This window comes from Bombus terrestris, unplaced genomic scaffold (genome assembly GCF_910591885.1).
Source record: "Bombus terrestris unplaced genomic scaffold, iyBomTerr1.2, whole genome shotgun sequence".
In the NCBI taxonomy this organism is placed as follows: domain Eukaryota; kingdom Metazoa; phylum Arthropoda; class Insecta; order Hymenoptera; family Apidae; genus Bombus; species Bombus terrestris.
In genome coordinates, this window is record NW_025963552.1 from 6,328,053 (window position 1) to 6,353,470 (window position 25,418).

General features: G+C 41.4%; 1 long non-coding RNA gene across 1 annotated transcript in view; it reads left to right on the forward strand.

The window, feature by feature from the left end:
- The first annotated feature begins 5,150 nt into the window (after positions 1-5,150).
- LOC110120126 overlaps positions 5,151-25,418 on the forward strand; it is a 28,828-nt gene continuing 8,560 nt past the window's right edge. The window contains exon 1 of the long non-coding RNA XR_007227620.1: positions 5,151-10,777. This is a non-coding gene — a long non-coding RNA (uncharacterized LOC110120126). The remainder of the gene's footprint in view (positions 10,778-25,418) is intronic.

The following is a 25,418-nucleotide window of genomic DNA, read 5'->3' on the forward strand; positions in this document are numbered from 1 at the left end:
TCACCTTCATTGCCCCTGGCGGTTGCCTGCCTGGTTCTAAATAAGCCAAGTCATTGTTAATAATTACATCAGCCGACTTCCTTGGACATACTTTAAAGATCTCCTGACAGGACGCGTTCGCGTCGCTCCGTACACTGTCCGTGTGTACAAACAGTACGCCGCGAAAGTAATCCAGATGGGGAGACGCTACCCACCGTAAAGGCAAGAATGGTTCTGCAACCCCTGAAAACGCAAAAGCCTGAAAAAGCATCAGAGAGGTCAACCCCCAGAAATCCGAGTGTAAGCGCTACACCGGGCAAACAAAACAGCTATAAAGCTACGCTATAAATTATAATATAATTTTCATAGTGAAATTCAACAGTACGTCTTAACTGAACAGATGTATTGCGTAACAACTATTTATCACTAAAGCACAGATGCCGGACCCAATCAAATTTTATTGTCAATGTCAATATTATTTTACAAATAATATAAATAGAAAAATGGAAAGTAAACAATTTTTAACATCTGATAATTTAATAAGAGGAATATCCAACGCTCCTTTTCTCTCGATCTGTTTGACAATAATTTTATTCATAATTATTAATTTTTATGGGAAATCCCGGATTTTCCGTTAGGCATCTCCGCTTTTTGCGTGAGGCCATTACCCGCTTTCTTCGTAATTCTTAAGATCGCGTGATAAACCCAAGGACCTTTCCAAAACCAGCCGAAAACGCTTCTAGGATTCGAAAGTCTTTTCGGGCAAACAGATTGACTTAAACCATATGTGCGAACAATGCATTTAGGAGTTCAAATTTATGGTGGGTCAAGCCGCGCGGGATGGAGTGTAGATGTCTTGCAAGGCGTAACAAGTAACGAATAATGATGCATATTAAAGTTATGCGCAAGTACCCATAAAGTGGTGAGACGTTCGGACAAGTTTGTTCGATGAAGATCAGCTACATACTCTGTTCCCGGGTGAAGAAATGAGCGCCTAAGTGGGTGAAAAAGGAAGGGGAAATAAAAAGAATACAAAGAGTTGGCGAATGTAAGGAAGGGAAGCTAAATATCAAAATAAGGAATAAGAAAAAACAAGCTACTTACGATAACACTGTTGCTAGTCATCTGTTCTCGGTAACAATTGTCTATACCACCGCCCTTGCCGAATATTTTAGCAGTTCTATTATATTTGAGCATATTATACTGTATTTCGATGCACGCCATCTCTTCGACCACTTATTTCCGTGATTATGACTGAAGAACAAACAGAAGATACTTATCGTAAATTAAATTTAAGCAAGAAGAAACGTTTTGCGATGTTAACTCCAAATGGGAAAATATGTACATATCAGCATGGATCATGACCTCCCTATTTTTACATTAAGTGTTTTGAAAAGTTGTATTTCAAAGCATGGCATGGTTTTCGTCGAAGGAAATCGTTTCGTCGAAGGAAACTTCAAACAGTGAAACAGTCGAATTATATAACTCTGGAAGAATAATATAATTTAACATGAAAATATTAAAAAACTGAGTACATCGAAATATAATAGATACTTTACAAGAGAAGTAAAACGTGAAACATTAATATAATTAACATAAGAAATCATTTATTTATTCTTGAATACATTATATATGACGCGTGCTATCATTTTGTAATCTCAAATTTATCTTCTATTTATATTTCTTTACATAATTTTTATAATATATTTATGAATTAGATGTATTTTCATAACTTATGTTCTACTAGCGATTTTTCGCATGTTCAATGAGATATGTAGTATAGGAAGTGTATAAATATACATTTTTTATGTATCTTCAAACCCAAACTGCAATATCGAGCATGTTATCATTTTCCTGTGGCTTGTAAAGTGATCAACTGTGGTTGATAAGTTAATAAATTATAAAAATTTGTCGATTTGTACTACGATGTGCGGAGTGCGAGTAGTAACGACAGTGAACACACAATTGAATACCCAAACGACAAACTCCTGAGCTTTATACTTACTTTTACGTGGATCCAATCTTTATCGATTCCATCTGGGCCTCGACCGCTCTGGGTTATTTAAAATATAGGTAGAGGAATAGGAAAGAAAAGGCAAAGATATTTGAATATAGTGGATATGAAGTCTATTCGTAAAATATAGCGAACCGAGAGAGAACCGTGGAAAGACTTGGTCATTTGGGCGCTTCATGTGACGCTGGAGAGAAGAAAATAAAAAAGAAACGAGAGAGAAGAGATCAAAAGAATGAAAAATAAAAACTCTCTTTACAAAAGAAAAAAAAGATTCACTATGCATATTATTTGCTTTACGTTATCGTTGTCCATACACACACACACACGGTTGAAAATCCTACGTACTGTCACCTCTCATTCGGTTGCAGATACGTCGTTGACGCCAGCTCTGTTTAGACTCTAGGATATCGCGCGGGAATATACGCGCTTTTTCTCATACCTATAGAAACGTTAACTCAAACTTGGCGAAACTACTTATAATATTTATATTAATATTTGTTTGATCTATTAGAATCGTTTTCAGATTAATGTTTATATGATACTCCATAATCCATACAATGATCTTCTTCAAGTAAATAATAGTTTAATATTTTTTGTAAAATGTGATATCGTTCAAAACAATCGCCTCTATATAATGGTACATTGCAAAATTTACAGGCAAAACATATTCTACTTCTTTTCTATTTTAATTGTGTAAACTCTACATTGTTTTTGGGATTTTTTTACTTTGACGACTAGACATTATATTTATAAGTTTATGTTTCCCGAAATTTGATATCCTTCCTGGACGATCTAATCTGGATGTTCTTCTTGTCAGCACAAAAGTGTTTGTTGTATTAGATAAATCTTCATCGTTTTCCTTAGATTCGCAATCTTCTATCCACGAAATTTAAAGCTATAGCGGCATCTATACTATTAAAGCAGAGCCAACAAGAATATTAAAATGTTTAATCATAGAGATTAAATGAGAGTTAATCATAGAGAAAAATGAAATATAAACGAAAAAAGGAAAAACTCGACGCACTCGGCTCACGTTGTCATTTTCAACAGTACGACTATGTATATCGAAATAATACAGCACCAAGATCATCGGAAAACCGTAATAATATACATGGCCGGATAACTTAGAGCTACATCCTTGCGTGCAAAACGTGTACCTGCAATATCAATTTTAAAACACGAATATACGATTCTACAAGTTCCACTTTAACATATTTTGATTTTAAACAACGTTATATCGCAGCTGCTCTTTTAAAAATTAACAATAAATTTATTTTTATTATACGTTAATCCGTCTGCGTCCTCAAATCTCAATTTTATAGCGTGTTTATAACCGACACTACTGTCGCTCTTGTAGATACAACTGCTGCGGTAGAAGGTAAACTTTGTAAATCATTAAAGAAGATACTTAAAAAAACATTGTAATGAACTTCAAGAACAACTAGCTGTAGCTGACGCTAAGCTAGGTAATGTTATAAAGGATGAACTGAGTTTGTCTTGTGACAGTAATACTGCTAAACAAGAATTAATGAAATGTATAAGAAGCCAGATGGATAGTTTATTGGCTGGTTTGCCTAAAAAAGAAATAACAGCAATGGCATTGGGTTTAGCACATAGCCTGTCTAGGTAAAAATTGAAATTTTCACCTGATAAAGTTGATACTATGATAATACAAGCTGTTTGTTTGTTAGATGATTTAGACAAAGAATTAAATAACTATGTTATGCGTTGTCATGAACGGTATGGCTGGCACTTTGCAAAACTTGGAAAAATTATTACAGATGTAGTATCCAAATGGGTCTTAGAGGAAAGGGCAAGTAATGATGTTTGGATTTAATATATGATATTCGAAGCAACGAAATGATTACAATGCTGTTCTACGTTCTATTCTCGCAGGCGGCTTTCGACTTCCCAATTCAAGCTCTGCCCACTCTGCACACTCTGCACACTCTACCTTTTCCCGTTCTTCGGAACAGGTATCCCGAAACCCCCGTGGTCAAGGTCACGCAGCCTTTTCACGAAAACTGTCCACTTAAAGGACCCAACGGTACATTGATGCTGAACGGTACTTTGTTTACAGTTCGGCCGATACCTTAGGCCTTTTGGCCCCGATACTACACAGATAATATAAAATTTGTTAAAACAGTAAAAGTAATTGGGACTAGAGAGAATACTATAAATTCAGATATATTAGCATATATTATCCGATATATTATCAGAAGATGTAGAGGAAAAAGTAAACGAAGCTGCTGAGATATCTATGAAAACTGAAATCTCTGAAGATGATATTTTAATTATTCAACATTTATGCGATCAAGTTATTGAAATTTCTCAATATAGAACACAATTATATAATTATCTTAAAGCAAGAATAATGGTGTCACGTAATAAATGACGAAGTGTTATTAAAAAAGGTGAATGAGCAATAGCCCAATTTATATACTTTATTAAGATTACAACTCAATTCTAAAATACAAACTGAACTAGGGCTGGCTAAAGTCTTGGCTTATATATGTTTTAATGTGGTGATGTTGAGGGGCTCGGTGTAGGTTATGATGTGGAAAAGAGTACGAAGGTCGGGGGTCAATGTCTTATCTATGATGATTCGGATTCGTTAAGGAAAGCGTTGGTTCGGAAGGTGAGGGAAATGGGCGTCGCTGTTAATTGGCTAAATTTTGAGTTGGTGGTTGGAAAAGGATGCTGACCACCTTTGAGAGAAAGTTGCTAACGGGAAGCATCGTACGTGCGGAAAACAGACTTCCCGTATTTTCCGTGGTATGTGAAGGACAAATACTATTTGTTCCTTTAGAGAATCTTAGCTAAACAAATCTTAAGATTTATAGCGGGTCCTTGGACTAGCTGAAAATATTTCGTGAGGATGTGCCGACATCTGGCAATCATCTTGTCCGAAGGACAGGGTCTTTGCGTAGAACGGGACAGACACCGTTGGAAAGTTTACTGTCTAGTGCCGCCATAGATGATTACCAGATGTCGACGCATCTCCATAGTACCTGTTCAACTAGCCCGAGGACCCATTATAAATCTTAAGATCTAGTTAATTTAAGTCTTTCAAACAGACAAACAGTCTTTGTCCCAACTACAGAAAGATAGGGAAAATTTATTTTTTTCACGAACAACGCTTCCCGCTAGCAACTTTCCCTCAAGGGCGCCTAGCATCCTCCCCGAACCACCAACATGGAAATTGGCCAATTAACAGCAACGTCTCTACGATCCGTGAATATTTCACGCTTTAACATATAGTCCAATTTAGACCTTGACGAAAATAATACATTCGCCATCCCGTTAACGGCGGATTCGTTATCGAACTTAAGACCATTGTCATTAGTGTCTAATCACCGCGGTTACCTGTCAATTCTGCAACATCCACACTTGTACTAATAATCATATTTGTACTAGTAAATATCTTCTCTATTGCATAACGACAATGTATAATCGAAAGGAAGATTCGTTACACGCCTCTAACCTTAATCATAACGAGAACCCGACATATATGGTAAATAAATTTTTTATGGGTTATAAATATTTTATTTTCTCTCTGTGATTTCTTAAACGATTGTTAAAGAATTTCTTAGCTTTGAGGAAATGGCTGTTATCGCGATATGCATGACTTCCTCTCGTAACTTATGAAATAAGAAGATGATTAATTAGATATAAGAATTTAAATACCGCATCAGAGTGAAATAACACAAAGTGTTCCATTCAGAATGAATATTAGCTTACTTAACTATGATAAATGTGTAAAAGAAATTTCTTTCACTTCTCGAATAAAATACAGTCGCTTTTCGTAAGCGTGGTGGGATCGACATCAATCGTACATATCGCTTGATTGACGTCTGTAACACGATTATGCCGCGACTCAGATCTAATAATGTGATGATACCTTTAGTTAGATACACAGTTCTGATAGTTTGGGTAGTTATTTGTCCGAACGATCCTCGAGAGATCGATCTGTTCTCATGCACTCTGATCCCCTTCCGACCAGTCTATTTACCTGAATTCGTTTAGCTCTATTGTGTATCAGTGCGCTACAAGTTGCCATCCAGAGTTTGATATCTCACAAAGATAATTGAACTTTCGTACGTTCGCGGGGAGACGCGATCTCGAAAAAGCGCGCCAACGGGAGTCGTAAATTCCCGTTACGATTTGACTAAGCGACGCCACGAATCGTTCGATCCCTTATTTCTTGTGCGATAGTTAGAATAGTTGATTGAATATAACTCTGTTATTAACAGGTTACTATATATTTTGACTTATTCAACAGCTTTAGTGTGAAACAAGATTGAGTACTTGATATGACACCTACGAACGAGTACGAGTACCATCCTTTCGTGTTCACGATGAGGATGACTTTTTTTGACTTGTACATTCTTGCTGTTCCTTGCACTGATTTCTGACTCGAGTTGATTTAGTCTGTTACTTGACTGTTTTGTTGATATAGACTAACTTAGAGCACAAGTTGATTGTTCTGTAGTCCCGAGAACAGGTGAAGTTCGTTCTTATGTGATTACAAATGAAAGCTCGGTAAGGGTGTGTCCTTTGAACGAAGAACATGGATTCGTTGCTCACACTTTTCGTCAGGAAAGTGAGGGTAACGATCCGCCAACGCCAACCAAGTTGGTTATAACCATTGGTTATGACCAATGAAGATAGGAAGAAGCCTCCTACCAACGTGGCTAATGGGCGACATGGTTTATGGAAAAACCAGCTTTTCCGTTAGACAACTGTTCATTTTTTCCATTAGGTAACTACCTGCTTTCTCCGTAATTTGTAAGAACGTGCAATAGACCTAAGGACTTGAGGTTATTAGGTAGTGATTAGTTTTCACAAACACCAGAGTATACCTAACTACGTAGTTTATTAGAATATACCCAATGCGTACACTAGTCGTACAATACACTTGTTGTCTCGGTTCGCGGTCACTAATAATTAGTATTATAATCAATAATAATCACTAATAATTAATAAATAATTAATTGCTGCTGCTCGTGTCTCTCGATAACTCAGAATGCCTCGCTACCCTGATCGCTATGTTTATATGCGTCGGAGTTGACGAAAGACGTTGGGATTTTGAATTTTGAAGATGTTCTCGAAACATCCCAACGGACGCTGAGCTCTCGACCTTGTTTACAATTGTTGGCTTTTCGGGTAGTTGACTCGAGGGCCTATGATCACGGCAAAAACGACGGATTTGGATTAACGATCGGTAACCGCCTAAGGTTGTCGAATCTATAATAGGCTCGTCTTTCGGTAAACACGATTTCTTGTGTAGCGGATTCACTGGGCGAAAACCGTTATGATTTTTACCGACGAGTACCGCTACAGACTATTTCAAGTACCAGCTATAAACCGAAAGTACTTGCAGGATTAAAGTTTCCTGCAAGCTAATAAGATTCGGTTTATGGTGGGGCCTTAGGTTTATCGAGGGTCTGTCTAATGGTGCTTGGGCCTCGACGGGCAGACAATGAAGGACGTCGCGCGGACCATTTCACGCGACGTAACAACAATAATCGAGTCGATGTTGAATTAGCCGCAAAGTATTCGAACGAATTGAAACAGTGAAGGTATTGAAAAGATTTGACAAAAGTTGATTTTGGAATAAAGTATCGTAAACTAAGTTTTAGTTAGTTACATACTCGAATTTCGAATTTTTCAAATTATCGAATTTTCGAACATTTGAGATTAATTCAAATTCTGAGGATCAAATCATTTCATGAAAACTTTAATCATATATACGATGAAAAAATGTTCGTCGCGTTATTAAAGATGTTTGGAGTTTGATATTTAATTGATTCTCACAGAACACGTGGTCGACGCCTATGTCAAAGGAGCGTCGTTAGAAGTCGTGCCGACTTAGCTTGTAGGAACTAGTGATTATACCTACTTAACCTTTCCTCAACACATCGTTCATAAAAATTATAGTATACAATAATATAAATTAATGATGTATCATATATGGCAATAGGTTTTTGTTCACTTCTAAGCTGAGTTTAAAATTAATGAAATTTTTAATAGCATTCGCAATAGGAAGCAACGAACATGTTTAGAAACCATATTTATTGCCCATAAACAATACGTACAAAATACGACGAAGTATTAAGTGTTCAAACACTCCAAACATTTTTCTTCCAACGAAGACAATTATTACAGTGACATTTGACTGTCGACGTTTCCATTACCCGGCTCTTGTCGCACCTATCTAATCGTTACTCACGTTTCCAGATCGTTTGCCATCGCTTATGGACTCAATTTGTAAAACCCCATTTCCCCAATCGCTGGACATACAGTGTTAATCCAAATGTTTCTGAATCTTTTATTTTATGATTTAATATTTTCATAATAATTTCTATAATAATAATATTTCTAATAAAATCAAGTAAAATGTCCATCTATATCTAATTATTGTAATTATTCCATTATTCTGACTACGATATGTAAAATTACTTACATACTTGGCTTTTGAGCCACTGTTAGAACACTCCTAAAGAAAATGAAGAAGTTGAAGCAGTGATATGTCTATGACAAAATATAAGACATTATTAATATCGGTAATACATAATAACAAACTTAAAACTTTAGCAACAATAAAGACTAAACTCTAATAAATATGTAAATTGGAACTCTAATATAAAAGTTCGAGAACAAAACATTAAGTGACATTTAATGCGTATCAGACAGTTTTATTGCACTTTGGGTAAGTTTAGTTAAGACTGTAAGACTTTATTTCAATTAGAAAGGATATTGGCAGCTTTCTAAATTATCAATCACTTTTATTATATAATTAACAATAATTCAAACAAAATATAATAAATAGACCAAATTGAAATACAATATGTAAAACTACTTACATTCTTGTGCTCCTGCAGAAGCTTTGTCCGCTTGAGAGATGCACCGACTCTAAGACCGAAAAGGAATATTCAAATGGCCGTAAAACATGATCACATTACCGCGACTGCCAAAATTATAATCGGCGAACAAGAACTCTAATGTCACGTACAAAATTGTTTGATAAAGTTTTATTATTTTCGCGTGTGATTATTTTATTAAATTTAATCAAAGCGACCGTGATCATCGCGGAGCTGAGGGCGAGATGTGTCCGGGCCCGAAGACGGTACCTGAGGTCCTGCCGCTGGCGACGACGCGGCGAGGAAGAAGTGTCCTTGCGCCACCGAGCTTACCGCGTGCTAAGGCGCTCGCTGCAAAGGGAGACGAAAATCGCGAAGGACCGTGCCTGGTCGGAACTGCTCGAATCAGTCGAATCCGACCCAAACATTACGCGAAGGGCCCTCAGCCAACGGCGAAGATGGAACCGGCGCTGCTTCTGCAGATTATCGGAACGCTCTTCTCCCCGCAAGATCACAGTGCGGCAGAACAGTCGTGGGAAACAACCTGGAAGGTGGAATGAACAGACGACTGATAAGTCACGGAGGAAGAGCTGCGACCAGAAGAATGGCCTCCCGCGACGTGGTGCCAGGTCCGGAAGTAATCCCGGGCCGGATCTGGGGGGAAGTGATGGGGGTCATGGCTCCCAAACTTCGGCGCCTCTACACGAGATGCTCGAGGGAGGGAGTCTACCCCCGGGCATGGCGGACGGCGAGGCTGGTCATGCTCCGTAAAGAGGGCTGACCGACGACTTCGCTGTCAGCGTACCGGCTGATATGCCTGCTGCAAGAGGTCAGCAAGCTCGTCGAGAGAGTGTTTGACGCCCGCCTGGAGCGGCACATGTCAGGGCGGGTGCCGGACTAGCGCGAAAGCCAGTAAATCCTCCGGAAGGGATGCTCGACGATTGCGCCGGACACTCATGGAGGACAGCGTGGCGCTGGCGAGCTCTCTGGACATTGTCAACGCGTTACTTCCATGCCGTGGAACAGGATAGTGGCACTTCGAGGTTCCCAGCTACCTCTTGCGGCTGATTCGCGCCTACCTCGATGACAAGTGGATATATTACACCAGTAGAAAGGGAGGAAAAAGGTGGCCCGTCGAGCGCGGCGTTTCGCAGGGCTCGGTGTTGGGACGGATCCCGTGGATCATCGCGTACAACGAGGTACTGCGTTGCCCACTGCCTCCGGGCGCGGTCATGGTGTGCTACGCGCACCACACTCTGGTCTTGGTCGGAGGTCGCGGATTTTACGAGACGTTGCGGATCGGCGAAGTCGCAACGGCCTGCGCGACACGGGCTGTGCGCGTACAGGGCCTGAGGGTATCCCCTACAAAGTCGGAAGCTATCTGATTCTTCGACAAGAACAGGCGAGGGACTCCTCCCCCCGGCCTGAGCGTAAGCATGGCGGGGGAGGCTGTCGGGGTGCCTGCGTCTCGTCATCGACAGCCAATGGACGTTCGAGCTGCACTTCGACTCCCTGATCACGGCGGCTGCTAACGCCTTGTGCGGCCTGTTGTCGAACATCGGCGGGGCCACTGGAATATCAGGCTGTCTGCCTCATCTGCGAGCGCGTTATGTTCGCAAAGGAGCGGGAAGAAAGGGAGAGAAAGAGAAACTCTCACCCTTGTAGGATAACGCGATGGCGGTCAGACGTCCTAGAGCCGCTTCATCGCCGTCCCAATGAACCACGACTAGAAGAGGAGTTGGCGTTAGAGGCAATGACCTCCTCCCCCCCCCCCCCCTAACGCCAAATTCAACAGTCAGGGAGTTTTTAGGACTGGCTCGAACAAGAGGACGCGGGAGAAGGGTGCAATGGAAATAATCATAAGAAGTTCCTGGAGCACCCCTGTCATAAGCTTAAGATGGTCATCGTGGAGTTTTAGTCGGTAAGTGTCCGACACTACTCTGCTGTTGCCAGTTATTAGCAGCAGCGAAGTGTTCATAAGGATTTCCCCACATGCACGTACGTTGATTTTACATTGCAAAAATATTTTTTTATCATGTACACTACATCGAAATATCCATTCTTCCAATTCCATTTAATTTTCCATCCGTGTAAAAATGTCCTTAAATAAATGGAAATATCAACGTGAAGAATATGTAGGGGAGACATTACCGCCGTTTCGAACACGATAACGAAACCGTGTTGTTTTCCATGAAAAAATAGAGTTTGACCTCCAAACTTTTGTACGCTTATTTTTCAAAGAATAAAGTCCCTGGAGTAACAGTTAATTTACCCAGTTCGCTGTTATAAGAAGTAAATGATTATAAGAAGTGATATGTAGTTATACGTCAGTCTTCGCTAATTTTAACTGGGAAAACAAAGAAAGAACTGCACCAGGCCTAACAAAAAGTTTAGTCAAGCCACAATGTATATCGCCGAAGCGAAGTGTCTGATGAGTCATCAATATCCCAACGGTGCTATTCCCAACGGTCCTATTCCCAATGGTCCTATTCCCAACGGTGAATGTTCGAAAAGAAGGCGTGCGTGGCAACAGTCGCGGACGCTTAACAAACACGTGGATGATGGAGAAATTGTGGGGCGACGAAAAGAAAGAAAAGATTCATTCCGTTTCAAATAACGAAGTGCGAAAAGTTTGAAAATTTGAAGTCCATTGATATTTTCTCTGTAAAATTTTTATTATCACGACGTAGTTTCTCACGTTTTGACCAATCCAATGATTTTCATTCTTAGAAATACCTTGAATACGGAGAATTAAGAAATGTATAGTGAAGGACGTAAAGAATGAAAATTAATTATGGCGGAGGAATCAATGAAGGAAAGTTATTTTGCTAATTACTATACGAATGAATATTCAAAATGTCGCGCAACGACTACTAAACTATTTAATTAACGCTAACCTTACCAGGCCTAGCCAAATGACTGGTTTAAAGATTTAATTTAAAATTGTACATTTATCGTTATTTCGTTTGTTCATCTAGCTTTATGTGAATTCTTACATTCTCCGACTAATTGATTTCTCAACTTTTAAAATCAGATATCCGGAAACCTATTATCCGAATATACTAATATCCGAACGTTCTATTATCTGCAATGCTCTATTATCCGAACATATTTCCCAGTAACAATGCATTTTTTCCTTCGTTCGATTAAGTAACCAATATAGAGGATGTTAGGTCCTGTTCAAATTACGTACTTCTATTTCGTGTGTCTCAGAACAACCATTTGAAGGTGGTTCAACTAGATTTTCTTGAGTTATCAATACTTCCTTCTGGGACTCCGATGGAAGTGTATTTACATCTTGCTTTTCAGTTACATATTGCTCAGACCAAGGAACTGTCAAATTCGCCAACGGCATTATATTCGACGTTGTGTCATTATCTGTGAAATTGTAAATGTTTTCGTAAAATATTCTTGCGTGCGCGGTCGTCATAAATTAACGTTTAGTTATGTTACAAGAACGCGACGTAGATCACCCTCAAAATGTAGTACGTTACGGGTATTCGCGGTAAATTGATAAACGTATTTATGACATATACTCTGGTACTTATTGATCACAGATAACTCTGATATTGATTCGCACGACTAATTGATAACTGATTAATAACTCGTTGGTAACTGACAGACAGTCGGTAGATACTCGTAGATTAGGAAAATATTGTATTCTTAAAATTTCATTGAATATTATTGTCATTAATCGCTTTGGGGGGAATGTCTTTCAAGATTTTACCACGGATTAGGTCGATTCCTGGTGCTTTATTGTTTTTTGTTTTCTCCATTATGATTATAATTTCTCGAGCTGTTGTATTAGGTATGGTGTGGTGTTTGTCAGTTCAGTTACTAGTATTTTGCGCAACTTCGTTTCAATGACATTTGGTTTTACTATTGTTAATATTATATATGTTGTCTACTTTTCTGATTGCTGGGATTAGTTTCGTTGGCTCCTTTATTTTGTTCGAGGCTTTCCATAGAGAATAGTTGGGATTCTCGTTCGCAGAGAGTGCCTCTATGAATTTCAAGAATTCGTTATTATTATGATCTTCTACTTTACTTTTTATTTCTTTTGCAAGTTTGTTCACATGCTTTTTTTGTTGTTTTCACGTGTCCTATGTTTTTGCCATTTTGCTTTCTCTTTCCTGTTTTCTCTGATTTTGTCAAGGATGTCTGTTGGAATTATTTTTGTTTGCCTGTTGTTTGGCTCATAAATAGTAGTTGTCCATGCTGCTTCTTGTATAATTTCTGTCAATGTTGTTGTTACGCCACGAGGCTTACCATAGGCCGTATTCCTAACCGCCGCTCGTGGCACTACAATATCGCAGACACATTGTCTTATCTGATCGACGAAAAATGTACAATGTAGCCGTAAGCGCATAGTTCATCAAGTAGCGAGTCCTAGAAACGTCGATTCGTTTAACGTGACCGTTATTTTATCCACTCAAAGAGTGATTGTAGGTGCGTGATCGTAGGTGCAAACGGTCGCGTGACCCGAGTGGTCGTCTCCAAGAGAAGACAAAGAAAGAGATCGAAGGGCAATCAGTATCATTTGGGGATTCAAATGTAATGCAACGAGAGGTTCACGTACTCTTGGTATTTGGTAAATGTCAAAGAAGCGCGTGTACATCTGCAACTTTGTACGCTACAAGATATCCGGAAACCGCCAGACGTATTGTAAAGTGTTTCGTAACATTGAAACAGCTAAGATATGTTGTTTACACACAGTAAAAAAACATGGGTTTACATGCACTAGTTAACGGCAATAAGTATACTCATAGATTACTACACACATATAAACTCAACAAACGATGTCTGTGTGAGCATGGGCTGTATAGGCATTAAATAATTATGAATAGGTCTCCAAATTCAGCATTTAAGGCACAAGACATCGACATCTTCCCACAAAATTCAACTTTTAACAAGCAAACCTAATGTATTTAGTACAGCCTACACTAACAATATCTATTCATCAGCCATAACTTTTTTTGCGCGCGAGGAGGCGAAAATGCAATTACGCATACCCAGTGGCCCGCGTCATATATCCACTAAAAACTCCTCCTCTTCCCTTTTTGCGATTAGGCCATAAGACAATCTTGACATTACTATGCAGCATTACTTCAGAATTATTCCTATTCAGTGCCAGTTTCAATCTTCTCCGCAGTCGTCGTCGTCATTTATTCCACACTAAGTTGCTCACTATAAGAGTGATTATGAATTTCCAATATTTTCTTCTATTCTCATATTCATCCTATGTTACTCTTGTCCTCTTTTTCTCTGTCTTGCCTGCTCATGATTATTGTTTACCAAATTTAATATCCTTTACTTTTCTTGTTGGATGTTCTCCACCAACGGTTACTGAAGGGTGGAGTTGGGGAAAAACCCGCTTTTCCCGTATTTTATCGCAATGAGCAATAACCCCAAGAAACCTCTCGACTTTTAAAATGTTTGTAACAATGAACCGTAAAAAATGCTTGATGTTATGGCTGTTCCTTAGGATTATTATGGGCCTGAGTTGATATGTCTTAACAGCTGGTAACCATCTTGATCGAGGGATGGATTATGTTTCATAACAAGATTACGGGTGTAACAGCTGCTACCATTTGTTATTACTGGTTTTGTATGTCATCTGATCTTGAGATAGCCTTTTCTTTGCACTGATTGCATTTATTTTAAGAATAACTAAAATATTTTGTCGGCCGGTTAAATTGACCGCTTGCAATAGACAAGGCAGAATATACATTTTTTTTAGAAAATAAAAGAGAAAACTAAAAGTAAATAATCCATCCATATCCATATTCCTTATAAGGAGTTCCAGACTCTTCATGAGACCTCCCGATATCGGTTAACATCGGGCCTCTACCTTCGACCGCAGAAGACCCATCATCCATGGCTTCCTCGTTATTTCTTTCGATTCCCAACCCTTTCTTTTTTACCAAATTCTTCTCTTCCTCATTCACTACCCCCCATTTCTGGTTCTGTTCGTACCGGATGTCAGTTACTACTTTGATCGGTCAACTCCGCTTGGGAGTCAACCTCCATCTCACTATCCTGTCCGACCAACTTCTCCTTTACTATCGGACTCTTTTCTAGTCTTCGCCGCGGTTTGAAGGCGTACTCCTCCTTAGTGTTCTCCTTCATTCCGATTAGACTATTCGAAGCCTACTATTTGGAGCCTTGTCACTCTCCAGAAGCGCTTGGTCCTCGGTCGCTTTTAGCGCACGAGAGGTGGCCCTGGGACCGATCATCATCATGTCGTTCCTCACCCAGTCATTTGATGGCCGTCGGGGCGAGCCTGGGGAGGCACTACCTGCAACAGCGACGAGGTCTGGAAGCTTCGAACCCCCCTGATCCGTAACTTTTTTCTTCTTACTGATCTGTCGATACCTTTTTTCTCAGATAGCATAGTCCTGGGATATAGCCAAGTTCGTCATAAATTCGTCCTTCCTTTCTCGTTTTTTTTTTTTTTTTTTTTTTTTTATTTATTAGAATATTTACAATCAATTCTCGTTGAGAATTTTCAGTAACTTAATTTGGCGTGATACAATGACATGGATTATAATAGCTTTATATTGTTGATTCTAGTAGGACTAAGGATTTAATCTAGTGGGTATTTTCTTTTTAGTCTGCGGATCTGGTCCGTCGTGTCCAGTAGTTGGGTGACTAGTGGGTTGTGGTGGTTGTTGACTCTTGTGTTATATCTGCTTCTGGACTTGTGTCTTTCGTCTTTGACTGTAGGTATCTTGAGGTCTCGGTGTATTGTTTCGTTGGTAACATACCAGGGTGCATTTAATAGGGATCTTAGCGTTTTCGATTGGAAGCGTTGGAGTATTTCAATGTTGGAGTTACTTGCTGTTCCCCATAGTTGGATTCCGTAGGTCCAGACAGGTTTTATTACGGCCTTGTAGAGGGTTATTTTGTTCTGTATGTTTAGTTTGGAGCGTCGGCCCGTGAGCCAATAGAATTTTCTTAGTTTTTCCTTTAGTTGCTTTGTTTTTTCCGAGATATGTTTTTTCCAGGTTAGCCTCCTGTCCAGGGTCATGCCCAGGTATCTTACGGAGTCCTTGCTTGGGATTATTGTGTTGTTAATGGTGACCTGGGGGCAGGTTTGTTTTCGGAGCGTGAAGGTTACATGGGAGGATTTTTTTCGTTTATTTTAAAGCCCCATTTTTGGAACCACTTTTCCATGGAGTCGAGACTTCGCTGGAGAGTGGATGGGGCAATTGCCGGGTCTGCGTGGGTAGCTAATAGTGCTGTGTCGTCGGCAAATGTTGCTATTGTTACCTCGTTTGATATGGGTAAGTCGGCAGTGTAGATGGAGAATAGTAGGGGTCCGAGGACACTACCTTGCGGTATGCCGGATTCTATTGGGAATGTTGCGGAAGTGGCGCCTAGACATTTGACTATGAATTGTCTGTTGGTTAGGTAGGATTTTAAGATGGAGTAGTATGAGTGGGGTAGGATTTTTTTAAGCTTGTAGAGTAGCCCTTCATGCCATACTTTATCGAATGCCTGTTGGATGTCTAGGAATACGGCTGAGCAGTATTTTTCCTTTTCAAGGGTTTGGCTGATCATGTGGGTTATGCGGTGGATTTGCTCTACTGTTGAGTGTTGTTTTCGGAAGCCGAATTGGTGATCTGGGAGAGTTTTCAATTCTTCTAGGAGTGGAAGGAGACGGTTCGTGAGCATCCTCTCGAATAGTTTAGATAGGGTAGGTAAAAGACTGATTGGGCGATAGGAGCTGGCTTCATATATTGGTTTACCGGGTTTGGGGATGAGGGTGATTAGTGAGATTTTCCACGCCTTAGGAAAGTGTTCAAGGCGGAGAATGGCGTTAAAGATTGATGCGATGAGTGCAATCCCTTTTATGGGGAGTTCCTTGATTGCTTTATTTCCTATTAGGTCGTGACCTGCTGCTTTCTTGGGGTTTAGGCGACTGATTGCTTCTATGATCTCTGCAGAAGTGAAGGGTTGGATAGGAGGGGACATTTGGAAGGGAGTGTGCAGGTATTCGGTGACGTCCGCTGCGGCTATGGAGGAATGGGGTTGGAATACTTCAGTCAAGTGTTTGGCAAATAGGTTGGCTTTTTCTATAGGGCTACGCGCCCATCCACCCTGCGGGCGGCGGATTGGAGGTATTATTTGTGGGGGGCGCGTGAGTTTCCTGGAGGCTTTCCATAGTGAGTAGTTTGAGTCGGCTGTGGGGGACAGGCTGGCGAGATATTTGTGAAAACGGTCATTATTGTAGTTCTTTATGGTTTTGGATAGTTTTCTAGTTGCGTTGTTTAGTTTGCGTTTGTCCTCCGGTGTTCTATGGGTCTGCCATATCCTTCTTAGTCTACGTTTTTCTGCTATTTTTTTTAGTATGTACTGGGGGTATTCGTGATTGCTGATGGACGTTTTTGCCGGTGTGGAGACGCGGATAGCGTTTATTATGCTCTCATTTAGGTATTCCGTGGCTGCTTCGATTTCGTCATTGGTTTTTAGTGAGGTTGAGGCTGAAGTTGTGTGGGTAAAGACTTCTCTAAAGAGCTGCCAGTTGGTGTGTTGGTTATGAATGGAGCCATTAGGTGTATTCTCGATGATAGTTGAACTGACTGTTACTATCACGGGGGAATGATCAGAGGAGAGATCAGCCGAGGAATTGATTTGGACGTGTCTTGGCGAGATATTTTTAGTTATGAAGAAATCAAGGAGATCGGGTATTTTGTTTGTGTCGGTGGGCCAGTATGTGGGTTCGTATGTGGTAAGGTAGTTGAGGTTGTTGGATATTATGCTGTTGAGGAGGTTTTTGCCTCTTACTGTAACCAGTCTGCTACCCCATTGGGTGTGTTTAGCGTTGTAGTCTCCTCCGGCTATGCATCTGTTGCCCAGGGTGTCCAGGAAGTGGTCGAAGTCTTCTTTGGCGATGGAGTGTCTGGGAGGGCAGTATACAGCTGAGGTGGTGATTGTACCATGATAGTCTTCTATTGCTACGTTTGTTGCTTGGAGGTAGTCTTTCTGGAATGGTGGAAGTTCGTAGTGTTTGATATTTGCTTTGATTATGATTCCGGTGCCGCCGTGGGCCTTTCCGCTGGGGTGTTGGGTATGGTAGAACTTGTATCCGTTTATGTTCAGGTAGTTTTTGTCGGTGAAGTGGGTTTCAGATATGAGCATTATGTCGATTAGCTGGTGTTTTAGGAAGAGTTCTAGCTCAAGTTTGTGTTGCGCTAGACCATTGGCATTCCAGAGAGCTATGCGTCTTGGTTTTATTTTGTGTCTGGGCGTATTAATTTGTCCATGATGAATGTTAATAGCGATAGCAAATTGTTTATTTGCTCTGATTGTTTCTCTATTAGCTTTTCTAGTCTAGAGACGTTGTCTGTGTTAGGTGAGGTGGGGGCACTATTTTGGGGAGGATCCCTGTGGCTATTTGGTGTATTTTGAGTGCCTTGTACCGCTTGGGCATAGGAGTTTGAGGGAGTGGTGAGTTTGATAGGGCTGGGTGTTTGATTGATTGGGGGGATTGGGATAACTGTGGATTTCGGCGAGCTGGGTGTTTGGTGATTTTCCTCTTTTGTTCTAAGTTTGGGGTATTTGCTTGAGTACAGACTTTTGTAGGCTGAGCAGCCTTTGTAGTTGGCAGGATGGTCACCTTGACAGTGGATGCACTTCGCTGGGGTTTCCGGTGATTTCCTGCACTGGTCGGTGGGGTGTGTACCTGCACATTTGACGCAGCGGAAGGTGTGGTTGCAGTATTTCTGCGTGTGCCCATATCTTTGGCACCTTTTGCATTGGACTATCTCCTTTTTGGTTTGCGGTGGTTCGAATTTAACGATGGCGTTCATTAGACGACTGATATTGTAGATTTCCTTGTTGTTTGGTTTCTGTTTTAAGTCGATGAAAAATAGGGATAGCGGGTCTTTTGTGACTCTATGCCTTATGTTGCTGACATTTGTGACTTCGTGGCCGAGTTTCGATAGTTCTATTTTTAGTTCGTCGATGTCTGCGGAGTGGTGGATGTTTCGTAGCACCACCCGAAAAGGTCTTTCTTCCTTGAGTTGGTAGGTGTGGAAGTTGGCATTCAGGGCCCTGAGTGTCTTGGTGAGCTTCCTGTAAGCTTCTGGGTTCGTCGGCAGGATTTTTACTTGATTGTTGGTTATTTTCAGGTTATAGTCCTCCTTGGAGATATCTCTCTCTAAGGACTTGGTCATTGTCTGGATGTCTATGACATCATTAACAAATATTGGTGGTGGAGGGGGGCTTCTCTGTGCGTGATGGTTTGACGGCGGGTCTGCGATTTCCATGGCGTCGTTTGAGGATTCCAATACTGCAAACCTGTTGTGAGTGTTAATTTGTGTTGGTGGCTGTTCGTTCGAGTTAGTGTTTGATGGTTCAATTTTGCGTTTTTTCGCCTTATTGGCGTCGTTGGCACGGGGGGATCTGCTGAGCTTCTGCCACGGGGGGAGTAGCGCGGGGTAGTGGTGGGTTTGCACAGGCGAGCCTGGTCGTGATTGTTGGGCCATCATCGAGCTAGCTATTTCAATATGAATAACTAGTCGTGAGGCTATGCGGCAGGGATCGGGTTGGGGTTAGTTGCGTAGGCTTTTCTTCTCTCTGGCGGATAGGAAACACTTGGGAAGATAGGAGCACGTTGTGTTCACTTTCGACGGTTGGGTAACACGTGTTGCTTTCGAACTTCACTGGGCACTAGAGACACGTCTGCACGCTTCGGCACTCGACAGCGAACTCCTTCCTTTCTCGTGTACACTACTATTACCAAGGTCGTCATAATCGTTACACTCTTTTCATGTAATACTCTATCAAAGTCACGAATGTTTCAACAAAGCCCTATTTGAACGTTTAACTTTAAGTAGAGGTCGCTCCTACCGTTTAACGTTCAAAATAAATACCAGTAAATACCGACTCTGACTCATATCACAATTTGTATTTTCGAGCAATCGCGAGGAGACGCGGTCGCTAGAAAACGCGTCAACGGGAGTCGTAGATTCCCGTTATGATTGTAATAATCGACACCACGAACAGATCGATACCCTTATTTCTTTTAGGATAATAGGAATGGTGGTAATAGGATGAGTTACAAATCACGATTTGTTCCAACAACTATGTAATGAAGATAGTTACGCTGGTGCGTATGTATGAGTTACGTAAGTGACTGATCTAAGGATGTAAACCCGGTCAAAAGGATGTTGACTGTTTGAAAGATGGAAAATCAGTGCAGCTCGGCGACGATGCCGTGTCGAAGGAGAGCTAAGGATGGGTGTGTCCAGCGCACAGGACCATCGGATGTGTCGATGCCAATTTTGGCTAGAGTGAGGGAAATAGGCTTCGTTCTTAACTGGTGATTTACTATGTTGGTGGGTGAGGAAGGATGCCTTCGCGATAAAGTTGCTAATGGGAAGACTCATACGCGAGAAAAGGCAACTTTCCCGTGTCAACCCATGGTGGACAATAAACTTTCGAATACAATTCAATGAAAGAATATTTTTCCGGTCTGAAGGATCTTAACTCGCAAATTCCTGGGATTTATGGAGGTTACTTGAGGCTATTGATTACACGTAGGAAGGATCTGCGGACATCTGGTTGCCATCTTGCCCGCGGTGTGTGGCCTGGCCTAGGCAGAGTGTCGCCTGACGTAACAAAATTATTAACCATTTCATCTTATTTCCTCCAATCACTCCACCCACTCTTGCTCAGCAAGAATATTACCACCCAGCTATATTCAACCAACTGCACCTCGAGTCTGTTCCACATCGTGTTCCTTGCGACACACATGCCAACGTCCACCCAATATTCTACTCATGTCCTTTCTCCTAACTCTTCGTCCCACTTCACACCCTTCGCACTTTATCGCAATGAATCATTGCAATTCCTCACACTATTAATTCTCTAGGACGCTTTGCAATCCTGCCGAGACTCCCACACTCCTTACCACCTTAACCTTCTCCAACCACACCACTAGCGGGATCAAGCCTTTAACACATCCGCTTTCCAACGCGTTCCAATCGCGACTCTCAACTATCTCCGTATCCTGCCACATTGCTTTTTTGACGTTGTCAGCGACATCGCCCGCTTGCTTTTTTAGTGAGCTCGATTAGGATATATCAGGCTTTGGTCCTCCTCACTGCTGTCGTCTCCTTAAGGGCGCTCTTCGCCTCGGCCACTTCCCTGTAGGAGTCGTTTCAATTAGCACCCTGTCCGACCTTAATACGTTAACGGCGGCGCACATTACCGATGGGTCACATGAGTTTGTTCCGTGGAGCGGCGTACTTCGGGATGGGTTGCGCGTATTTCACAAAATAGGTAGTACAAAATAGGTTTATGTTACTTTATCTCAACATTATAAGAAGACATTCAATAATAAAAACATAACAGTTCAATATTATAAACTTAACGTAATTATTTGCTTTCTTAATGTAATTTTTTAAAACATGCTAGACAGACTGCCGGCTGGCCCTTACAACGATCACAATATGTTGTTAATTTTTAGGCTTGATTCGCGCCATACTCTCTACCTTTCATTCGAGACATGCGTTTATAACATTCTTTACACCGCCGTCTCGTTTTGCTCACGGGCCCGTGGTACGAGTGCAGAAAATGTGAACGTTTCTTGAGCAGTACCTCATTTTCATTTGGAATTTCGTCTCTCTGGGGATTCACTATATTTAAAGGGTGATAAATAATTGCTTCGCGAAATTTAAAAATCTTAATACTTTTAGTACCCCATTTTCTATGTACATACTATCACGACCGGCACCCTTCAAATCCGATTCAACTTCTTTATCAGTCCTTTTATCATTTGCACCGTCCCCAATAAGGCTTTTGTGTGAACCCCTCATCTCACCAATCGTAAGCATTATATCTCCTCTCCCTCGTCCTCACTGTTCTGAGCGTCGTTATCCTCCCTCGCGCTATCCTCTGTCACGATACTCGCAGGCAATGGCTTGCCATATCTTATGAACGTACTCCGTTCGAACGCTCTTCTCGCTAAATACTTCCCCCTTTAGCATTTCTCGTTGCAATTGGCGTGTTCTGATCGGTTATCACCGACGCCGAAAATGACCTCACCACCTTCCAATTCAACGCCAGCCTCCGCTTCTTTTTTCCCACTTACGATCGGACTTCTTTGTAACTTCCTGCTCGGTTTAAACGGACTAAACACCTCTCCCTCCCGCTTTCCCTTCGGGTTCGGCACGATAGTGATAGTCACATTATCCCTCAACTTAATATCCGAGAGGACATCAGCCTTCTCCTTACTCCCATCTCCGTTCGTTTCATATATTCCATCTTCCTCGCCTACATGGCTCCTGCTCCCCCTAGACGGAAAAACTTTCTTGAGCGATACATCGCATGTTTATTCTATAATACTCTACAAGGTATCCTCCTAATTTTCTGCAACGCTTGCCCAAGCTCCCAATAAATTAGCTAAATTAAATAAGCTTCCTGTACACCTGGAGCCATTTCTCTCTCTCCCGGACTTTCACCTTCGGTCTATTTCGCGTTCCTAGCACCTTATTCCTCTGACTTTCGTTAGCCTCCCTTCTCTCCTACCCGCCTGAACTGTCCACTCCCCTCCAGAGTCGCCAATTTCTCTGATCTAGGGCCCTCGTCGCCCGTTCCTCCGTCCTTACAAATATCCGCGTAGGAGATCTCCCACCTCTTCGCCCTTTTCTTTCGGTCCGAATTCCTATCCTCGGGCGGTGACGTAGTTTCCCTTCTATTGCTTTCATCGGCAGGCATCGACCTTGTTTCCTCACTGGCCGCTTCTTTTCCAACTCTCCTCCATCGGCGGCGAACTTTGCGTGGACACGTTGACTTCTGCGGGCCTTTCATCCTGTCTCCTGACTTTGCGACCCTCCATGTTGATCCATGTTCGTTCGGTCCCTTCCAGAGGCTGTCCGCTCTGGTATGGATCGAGTGGGACAAATTCTCGATCACCGGGTCCTTTTTGGACATTAAATGCAGTCTCCCCAGAATATTATTCATGTCCAGAAAGGTCTCTCTAATGATGTCGGTCATCCTTTTCCATTCACTGATCCTGTCTATCACACAGTCTTCCTTATCTTCTTTGTTTTGTTCCGCATTCGTTGCACACTTTTGCTTCCTCAGCGCCAATTTGATCAATAGTTCCTTCGTACGCCTATTTCTATTTACCATCGGAGTGCTGTAACAGCTACTATCCGATGCGGGAACCTTTCCTTCGGATGCGCTGGCCTCCTTATCACTGGCTTTACAAACCGGTCTCCCACCTATATTCAATCCAGTCACAAGACAATCCTCGGTGGTGTCCTTCCGTCATTGCCGCTTACTTTTAAGCAGCCAGGTTCCTTTCCCTCCACCACCTCTCGAATGCCATTTTTAAATCCAAGAAGTTTCTTATCCTTCTGCGAGGGAGGAAAGGGGGTACCCTACGCTCCCTTTTTTTATTGCTCTTCTACGCATTTCTCTATCTCCTCCAGTTTCGCTCTCACTTTCTTCAAAACTTTGGTCCCCGGTCGCATTTATCAACCGAGAGGGATCCCCGGGACTAATTCGCAGGATGACCGTCGGATCGAGTCCGGAACACCACTCGAAACACTGACGGGGCCTGGAGGCTCCGAAACGCCCTATGCCGTAACCTTCTCCTGTGAAACTTCCAAAAGGAAGCCCCATACTTCCGAGGTACCTGCTCGTAAGGATTTAAAATTAAGTTTTACCTTAAAATTAACATAGTCAATAGTAAGGCAAACATGTAACAAATAAATAATTAAAAATAGATATTAAACTTATCTTGTAAATAAAGGAATAATTACCAGTCATAATTATAACAATGAATGAATAAATAATAAAATAACTTGATGAATAATTGCAAGAAAATAATTTATGTACAATTTCAAATATGTACAATTTTAACAATAGATAAATGAATAAATAATAATAACAATAAATTAACCAATAAATAAATAATTATTAATCATCTAAAAGTAAGTTGCACACTTCTATCGAGCTACGCAACACGTTCATAAATATAGTTTTGATTTCATTCCTTGTAACAGCATGTTATTTGAAGTTTTTTACAGTTTCCGGCGTTATAGCGTCTCTACTACCCAGCACCACCGGTGAAACCGCTCCCTCATTGAAGCTATATTTACTCTTCAGTATTCTAAGACAAGGGAGGTATTTGTCGACCTTCTCTTTGGCTGCTTTCTGGAGATAATCTCTGTTCTCGTAGCGGACTGTTACGTCGACTACGAGAATCCGATGCTCATTTTTCACTGCGAAGTCGGGCTTACAAAGATTATCCCCAATTTTGATAGAAGGCTCAACAAACACCTCCTTTTGAGCTTGCAACTTTTTGGCGAGGAGAGTCTTTACCTCGTCATACCTTTTAATTCTTAGGCCTTTCGTGTGTTGGCATAAACCCAATATGTGCCCTAAGGTTTCGGACTGGGCATGACATCTTCTGCACATTATATCGACATTTTTATCGTCCCTGGCGAGGGCTACTTTAGTGCCATATGTATTTGTTCTTATCCTTATGGCGTCAATGATGCGAGACTGCTTTAACAAGTGGTATTCTTTCAACCACACGTTGCCAAACTTCTCTTTAACAAAGTCGGTCACTCCTTGACCCTGACTTTTTAAATCTACCCATTGTTTAATATGTTCTCAATTTAATCTCTTTTTCGCTTTTTCAATATCGTCGGAAGTGGCCGGCCAATTAATCCTCAAGGAGTTGACGATCTTCTTAAGCCTTAATTCCATATTGCTGTCAATAAGGCTAGCTGCTGCTGGATCCAAGGAGTTCTTAATTTTTAATGCACTCTTTAGGGTGCCTAGCTTTATTAGATGTTCGAATCTCGGCATCCCTGAACCTCCATTAGCTTTGGGTACATAAAAGAAGCCGATTGCGGTAGAGGGTGTTAAATGAAGGATCCCCTTGATCTCCTGCCTGATTTCATTGTCCAATAACTTCAACACTCCCTCGCTTGGTGGGCTCATTAGCAGGTTGTTAATATAGCGAGGGAAAATATATTTTTGGAGAAGTTCTATCTTCTGGCCTGGCTTCAAAGGTAACTTCTTGATCCTTTTAATCCAATCCCGAGGATTTCCGGTACGATGATTCCACAATTCAGGACTTTCCATGGTTCTATTTTTGCGCCTAGGTACCTGAAGACCTCCTCAGGGCCCACGTTAGGTATTCGCTTGCTCTACTTTTATCTCTAGGTCTCCGACGTACCAAGTGTCCCTTTTAGAGAACACCTGGAACGTCAAGCATTTCTCCTCGGAGATCCTCAAACCAAGGCTCTTCAGGTAGTCCTGGAGTATGGATATTTGTTTTTGTGTTTCGATCTTATCCTTCCCCAATAGGACAATGTCATCGACAAAAGCCAATACGGGAGTCTTATTATTCACACTGATACCCAATCCCTCGGTCTTTTCTTCCACCGCCTCAAGCAGCGGCTCCATGCATAGGATAAATAGCAGAGGTAACAAAGGGTCACCCTGCTTTACTCCTCTGAGGATTCCTATCTCGACCCCTATTCCATCCTTTGCTTTCATCTTGGTTTTACAATTTCGGTACATGTTATTGG